Raw genomic sequence first — 5,000 nt, 5'->3', positions numbered from 1 at the left:
AATTAATCGCTTTAGCTCAGCGCTAGGGATCAAAGGTGTAATCTCGTTATACCTCTGGAAACAGCAAAAAGTGCCTAATGGCAGCGGTGGGATTCGAACCCACGCCTCCAAAGAGACTGGAGCCTAAATCCAGCGCCTTAGACCGCTCGGCCACGCTACCACACACAACTGCTGCTTTTCAACCCTACCTGAGGACGCAGACCTAAGTAAGGGGCGAAATAATCATAGCCACCCCATCTGGGAACCGTACCCCGGTTTTCTGGAGATCTGGAGGAAGAATTAAAAGTTTTAGTGTGGCAGGTGAAGGTACTTAATGGTTCCATGGTGTAATGGTTAGCACTCTGGACTCTGAATCCAGTGATCCGAGTTCAAATCTCGGTGGGACCTTTCTTTACTTTCCTCTCATTACTCAGTACTGTATTAAAATTATTTAACCTTCTTCCAGATGTGAGCTTTTCAAATCCATAAATGCTGCTTCCATACCTTTGTGTTCTGTCGCCCCAAGGTGCAATTAGTTGAGAACTTGGATGAAAACTCATGCCTCAAAGAAACCCAGAGCACTCACATCCCCCCGGGAGCCATAATGCCAGAAATATGGGTTATCCAGGATTAGAAAATAAAGTTAAATTGCCTTTTTCTTCCAGAAACAGTGCCAGCTCTGGCTAGTATAGAGTGGATTTCCTGATTGGTTAACCTCTGTGAATATCCCTGGCTTTTGCAGCTCGGTGCAGATTATGGTGTACGCTGCTCTGTGCCTATGTTTCAGATCTAGGGAAGGATTAAGGCAAGACAGCAAGGGTCAGTTTTGTAGTTCTTCCTGTTCACCCTATTCATCACAGAGTACATCTGATCCCTGGGGATCCCTCCTCAAGGATTGTATTCCAGATTGTCCGCGCAACATCTTAGCAGGTGGTAATACAGCGCCCATACTGAGAGAGGGACGAGAGGTTCTCCTGCATTGAAAGGGGAAGTGCTGATTAGTTAGCTGGCGCCAGGTACCTGCCTCAACCAATCGATATTCTGGGCATGTAACGTGAGCTGAAAGAGCAAGTAAAAGCAAAAGCTACTCAATGGCAACGGTGGGATTCGAACCCACGCCCCCGAAGAGACTGGAGCCTTAATCCAGCGCCTTAGACCGCTCGGCCACGCTACCACATGGTGTTGCAGCTTTCCGACCCTACCTGGGGACACAGACCTAAGTAAAGGGCAAAACAAGCATAGCTTCCCCTTCGGGAATTCGGAGCCTGGTCACCTGCATGACAGGCAGGAATACTCACAACTATACTAACGAGGAACAACCTATGCCTGCTGCTCCATGGTAATGTCCTTAAAGGGTCAGCGTTTAATAGTTCTGAAGGGAGAATTAATCGCTTTAGCTCAGCGCTAGGGATCAAAGGTGTAATCTCGTTATACCTCTGGAAACAGCAAAAAGTGCCTAATGGCAGCGGTGGGATTCGAACCCACGCCTCCAAAGAGACTGGAGCCTAAATCCAGCGCCTTAGACCGCTCGGCCACGCTACCACACACAACTGCTGCTTTTCAACCCTACCTGAGGACGCAGACCTAAGTAAGGGGCGAAATAATCATAGCCACCCCATCTGGGAACCGTACCCCGGTTTTCTGGAGATCTGGAGGAAGAATTAAAAGTTTTAGTGTGGCAGGTGAAGGTACTTAATGGTTCCATGGTGTAATGGTTAGCACTCTGGACTCTGAATCCAGTGATCCGAGTTCAAATCTCGGTGGGACCTTTCTTTACTTTCCTCTCATTACTCAGTACTGTATTAAAATTATTTAACCTTCTTCCAGATGTGAGCTTTTCAAATCCATAAATGCTGCTTCCATACCTTTGTGTTCTGTCGCCCCAAGGTGCAATTAGTTGAGAACTTGGATGAAAACTCATGCCTCAAAGAAACCCAGAGCACTCACATCCCCCCGGGAGCCATAATGCCAGAAATATGGGTTATCCAGGATTAGAAAATAAAGTTAAATTGCCTCTTTCTTCCAGAAACAGTGCCAGCTCTGGCTAGTATAGAGTGGATTTCCTGATTGGTTAACCTCTGTGAATATCCCTGGCTTTTGCAGCTCGGTGCAGATTATGGTGTACGCTGCTCTGTGCCTATGTTTCAGATCTAGGGAAGGATTAAGGCAAGACAGCAAGGGTCAGTTTTGTAGTTCTTCCTGTTCACCCTATTCATCACAGAGTACATCTGATCCCTGGGGATCCCTCCTCAAGGATTGTATTCCAGATTGTCCGCGCAACATCTTAGCAGGTGGTAATACAGCGCCCATACTGAGAGAGGGACGAGAGGTTCTCCTGCATTGAAAGGGGAAGCGCTGATTAGTTAGCTGGCGCCAGGTACCTGCCTCAACCAATCCATATTCTGGGCATGTAACGTGAGCTGAAAGAGCAAGTAAAAGCAAAAGCTACTCAATGGCAACGGTGGGATTCGAACCCACGCCCCCGAAGAGACTGGAGCCTTAATCCAGCGCCTTAGACCGCTCGGCCACGCTACCACAAGGTGTTGCAGCTTTCCGACCCTACCTGGGGACACAGACCTAAGTAAAGGGCGAAACAAGCATAGCTTCCCCTTCGGGAATTCGGAGCCTGGTCACCTGCATGACAGGCAGGAATACTCACAACTATACTAACGAGGAACAACCTATGCCTGCTGCTCCATGGTAATGTCCTTAAAGGGTCAGCGTTTAATAGTTCTGAAGGGAGAATTAATCGCTTTAGCTCAGCGCTAGGGATCAAAGGTGTAATCTCGTTATACCTCTGGAAACAGCAAAAAGTGCCTAATGGCAGCGGTGGGATTCGAACCCACGCCTCCAAAGAGACTGGAGCCTAAATCCAGCGCCTTAGACCGCTCGGCCACGCTACCACACACAACTGCTGCTTTTCAACCCTACCTGAGGACGCAGACCTAAGAAAGGGGCGAAATAATCATAGCCACCCCATCTGGGAACCGTACCCCGGTTTTCTGGAGATCTGGAGGAAGAATTAAAAGTTTTAGTGTGGCAGGTGAAGGTACTTAATGGTTCCATGGTGTAATGGTTAGCACTCTGGGCTCTGAATCCAGTGATCCGAGTTCAAATCTCGGTGGGACCTTTCTTTACTTTCCTCTCATTACTCAGTACTGTATTAAAATTATTTAACCTTCTTCCAGATGTGAGCTTTTCAAATCCATAAATGCTGCTTCCATACCTTTGTGTTCTGTCGCCCCAAGGTGCAATTAGTTGAGAACTTGGATGAAAACTCATGCCTCAAAGAAACCCAGAGCACTCACATCCCCCCGGGAGCCATAATGCCAGAAATATGGGTTATCCAGGATTAGAAAATAAAGTTAAATTGCCTCTTTCTTCCAGAAACAGTGCCAGCTCTGGCTAGTATAGAGTGGATTTCCTGATTGGTTAACCTCTGTGAATATCCCTGGCTTTTGCAGCTCGGTGCAGATTATGGTGTACGCTGCTCTGTGCCTATGTTTCAGATCTAGGGAAGGATTAAGGCAAGACAGCAAGGGTCAGTTTTGTAGTTCTTCCTGTTCACCCTATTCATCACAGAGTACATCTGATCCCTGGGGATCCCTCCTCAAGGATTGTATTCCAGATTGTCCGCGCAACATCTTAGCAGGTGGTAATACAGCGCCCATACTGAGAGAGGGACGAGAGGTTCTCCTGCATTGAAAGGGGAAGCGCTGATTAGTTAGCTGGCGCCAGGTACCTGCCTCAACCAATCGATATTCTGGGCATGTAACGTGAGCTGAAAGAGCAAGTAAAAGCAAAAGCAACTCAATGGCAACGGTTGGATTCGCACCCACAACCACGAAGAGACTGGAGCCTTAATTCAGCGCCTTAGACCGCTCGGCCACGCTACCACATGGTGTTGCAGCTTTCCGACCCTACCTGGGGACATAGACCTAAGTAAAGGGCAAAACAAGCATAGCTTCCCCTTCGGGAATTCGGAGCCTGGTTACCTGCATGACAGGCAGGAATACTCACAACTATACTAACGAGGAACAACCTATGCCTGCTGCTCCATGGTAATGTCCTTAAAGGGTCAGCGTTTAATAGTTCTGAAGGGAGAATTAATCGCTTTAGCTCAGAGCTAGGGATCAAAGGTGTAATCTCGTTATACCTCTGGAAACAGCAAAAAGTGCCTAATGGCAGCGGTGGGATTCGACCCCACGCCTCCAAAGAGACTGGAGCCTAAATCCAGCGCCTTAGACCGCTCGGCCACGCTACCACACACAACTGCTGCTTTTCAACCCTACCTGAGGACGCAGACCTAAGTAAGGGGCGAAATAATCATAGCCACCCCATCTGGGAACCGTACCCCGGTTTTCTGGAGATCTGGAGGAAGAATTAAAAGTTTTAGTGTGGCAGGTGAAGGTACTTAATGGTTCCATGGTGTAATGGTTAGCACTCTGGACTCTGAATCCAGTGATCCGAGTTTAAATCTCGGTGGGACCTTTCTTTACTTTCCTCTCATTACTCAGTACTGTATTAAAATTATTTAACCTTCTTCCAGATGTGAGCTTTTCAAATCCATAAATGCTGCTTCCATACCTTTGTGTTCTGTCGCCCCAAGGTGCAATTAGTTGAGAACTTGGATGAAAACTCATGCCTCAAAGAAACCCAGAGCACTCACATCCCCCCGGGAGCCATAATGCCAGAAATATGGGTTATCCAGGATTAGAAAAAAAGTTAAATTGCCTTTTTCTTCCAGAAACAGTGCCAGCTCTGGCTAGTATAGAGTGGATTTCCTGATTGGTTAACCTCTGTGAATATCCCTGGCTTTTGCAGCTCGGTGCAGATTATGGTGTACGCTGCTCTGTGCCTATGTTTCAGATCTAGGGAAGGATTAAGGCAAGACAGCAAGGGTCAGTTTTGTAGTTCTTCCTGTTCACCCTATTCATCACAGAGTACATCTGATCCCTGGGGATCCCTCCTCAAGGATTGTATTCCAGATTGTCCGCGCAACATCTTAGCAGGTGGTAATA

At 47.5% G+C, this 5,000-nt stretch overlaps 10 non-coding genes across 10 annotated transcripts; 4 read left to right on the top strand and 6 right to left on the bottom strand.

The window, feature by feature from the left end:
* Positions 1-78: 78 nt before the first annotated feature.
* TRNAL-UAG (transfer RNA leucine (anticodon UAG)) lies at positions 79-160 on the bottom strand. The gene has a single exon. It is a non-coding gene; the product is annotated as a tRNA-Leu (tRNA).
* A 155-nt stretch (positions 161-315) lies between these two features.
* Positions 316-387, top strand: TRNAQ-CUG (transfer RNA glutamine (anticodon CUG)). Its single transcript has one exon. It is a non-coding gene; the product is annotated as a tRNA-Gln (tRNA).
* Positions 388-1,071: 684 nt separating this feature from the next.
* Positions 1,072-1,153, bottom strand: TRNAL-AAG (transfer RNA leucine (anticodon AAG)). Its single transcript has one exon. It is a non-coding gene; the product is annotated as a tRNA-Leu (tRNA).
* A 286-nt stretch (positions 1,154-1,439) lies between these two features.
* TRNAL-UAG (transfer RNA leucine (anticodon UAG)) lies at positions 1,440-1,521 on the bottom strand. Its single transcript has one exon. It is a non-coding gene; the product is annotated as a tRNA-Leu (tRNA).
* Positions 1,522-1,676: 155 nt separating this feature from the next.
* On the top strand, positions 1,677-1,748 carry TRNAQ-CUG (transfer RNA glutamine (anticodon CUG)). Its single transcript has one exon. It is a non-coding gene; the product is annotated as a tRNA-Gln (tRNA).
* A 684-nt stretch (positions 1,749-2,432) lies between these two features.
* TRNAL-AAG (transfer RNA leucine (anticodon AAG)) lies at positions 2,433-2,514 on the bottom strand. The gene has a single exon. It is a non-coding gene; the product is annotated as a tRNA-Leu (tRNA).
* A 286-nt stretch (positions 2,515-2,800) lies between these two features.
* TRNAL-UAG (transfer RNA leucine (anticodon UAG)) lies at positions 2,801-2,882 on the bottom strand. The gene has a single exon. It is a non-coding gene; the product is annotated as a tRNA-Leu (tRNA).
* A 155-nt stretch (positions 2,883-3,037) lies between these two features.
* TRNAQ-CUG (transfer RNA glutamine (anticodon CUG)) lies at positions 3,038-3,109 on the top strand. Its single transcript has one exon. It is a non-coding gene; the product is annotated as a tRNA-Gln (tRNA).
* Positions 3,110-4,161: 1,052 nt separating this feature from the next.
* On the bottom strand, positions 4,162-4,243 carry TRNAL-UAG (transfer RNA leucine (anticodon UAG)). Its single transcript has one exon. It is a non-coding gene; the product is annotated as a tRNA-Leu (tRNA).
* A 155-nt stretch (positions 4,244-4,398) lies between these two features.
* Positions 4,399-4,470, top strand: TRNAQ-CUG (transfer RNA glutamine (anticodon CUG)). The gene has a single exon. It is a non-coding gene; the product is annotated as a tRNA-Gln (tRNA).
* The last annotated feature ends 530 nt before the right edge of the window (positions 4,471-5,000 follow it).

This window comes from Hyla sarda, unplaced genomic scaffold (genome assembly GCF_029499605.1).
Source record: "Hyla sarda isolate aHylSar1 unplaced genomic scaffold, aHylSar1.hap1 scaffold_950, whole genome shotgun sequence".
Classification (NCBI taxonomy): domain Eukaryota; kingdom Metazoa; phylum Chordata; class Amphibia; order Anura; family Hylidae; genus Hyla; species Hyla sarda.
Note: the sequence above shows the minus strand (reverse complement) of the source record. Positions and strands in the feature narration are given on the sequence as shown.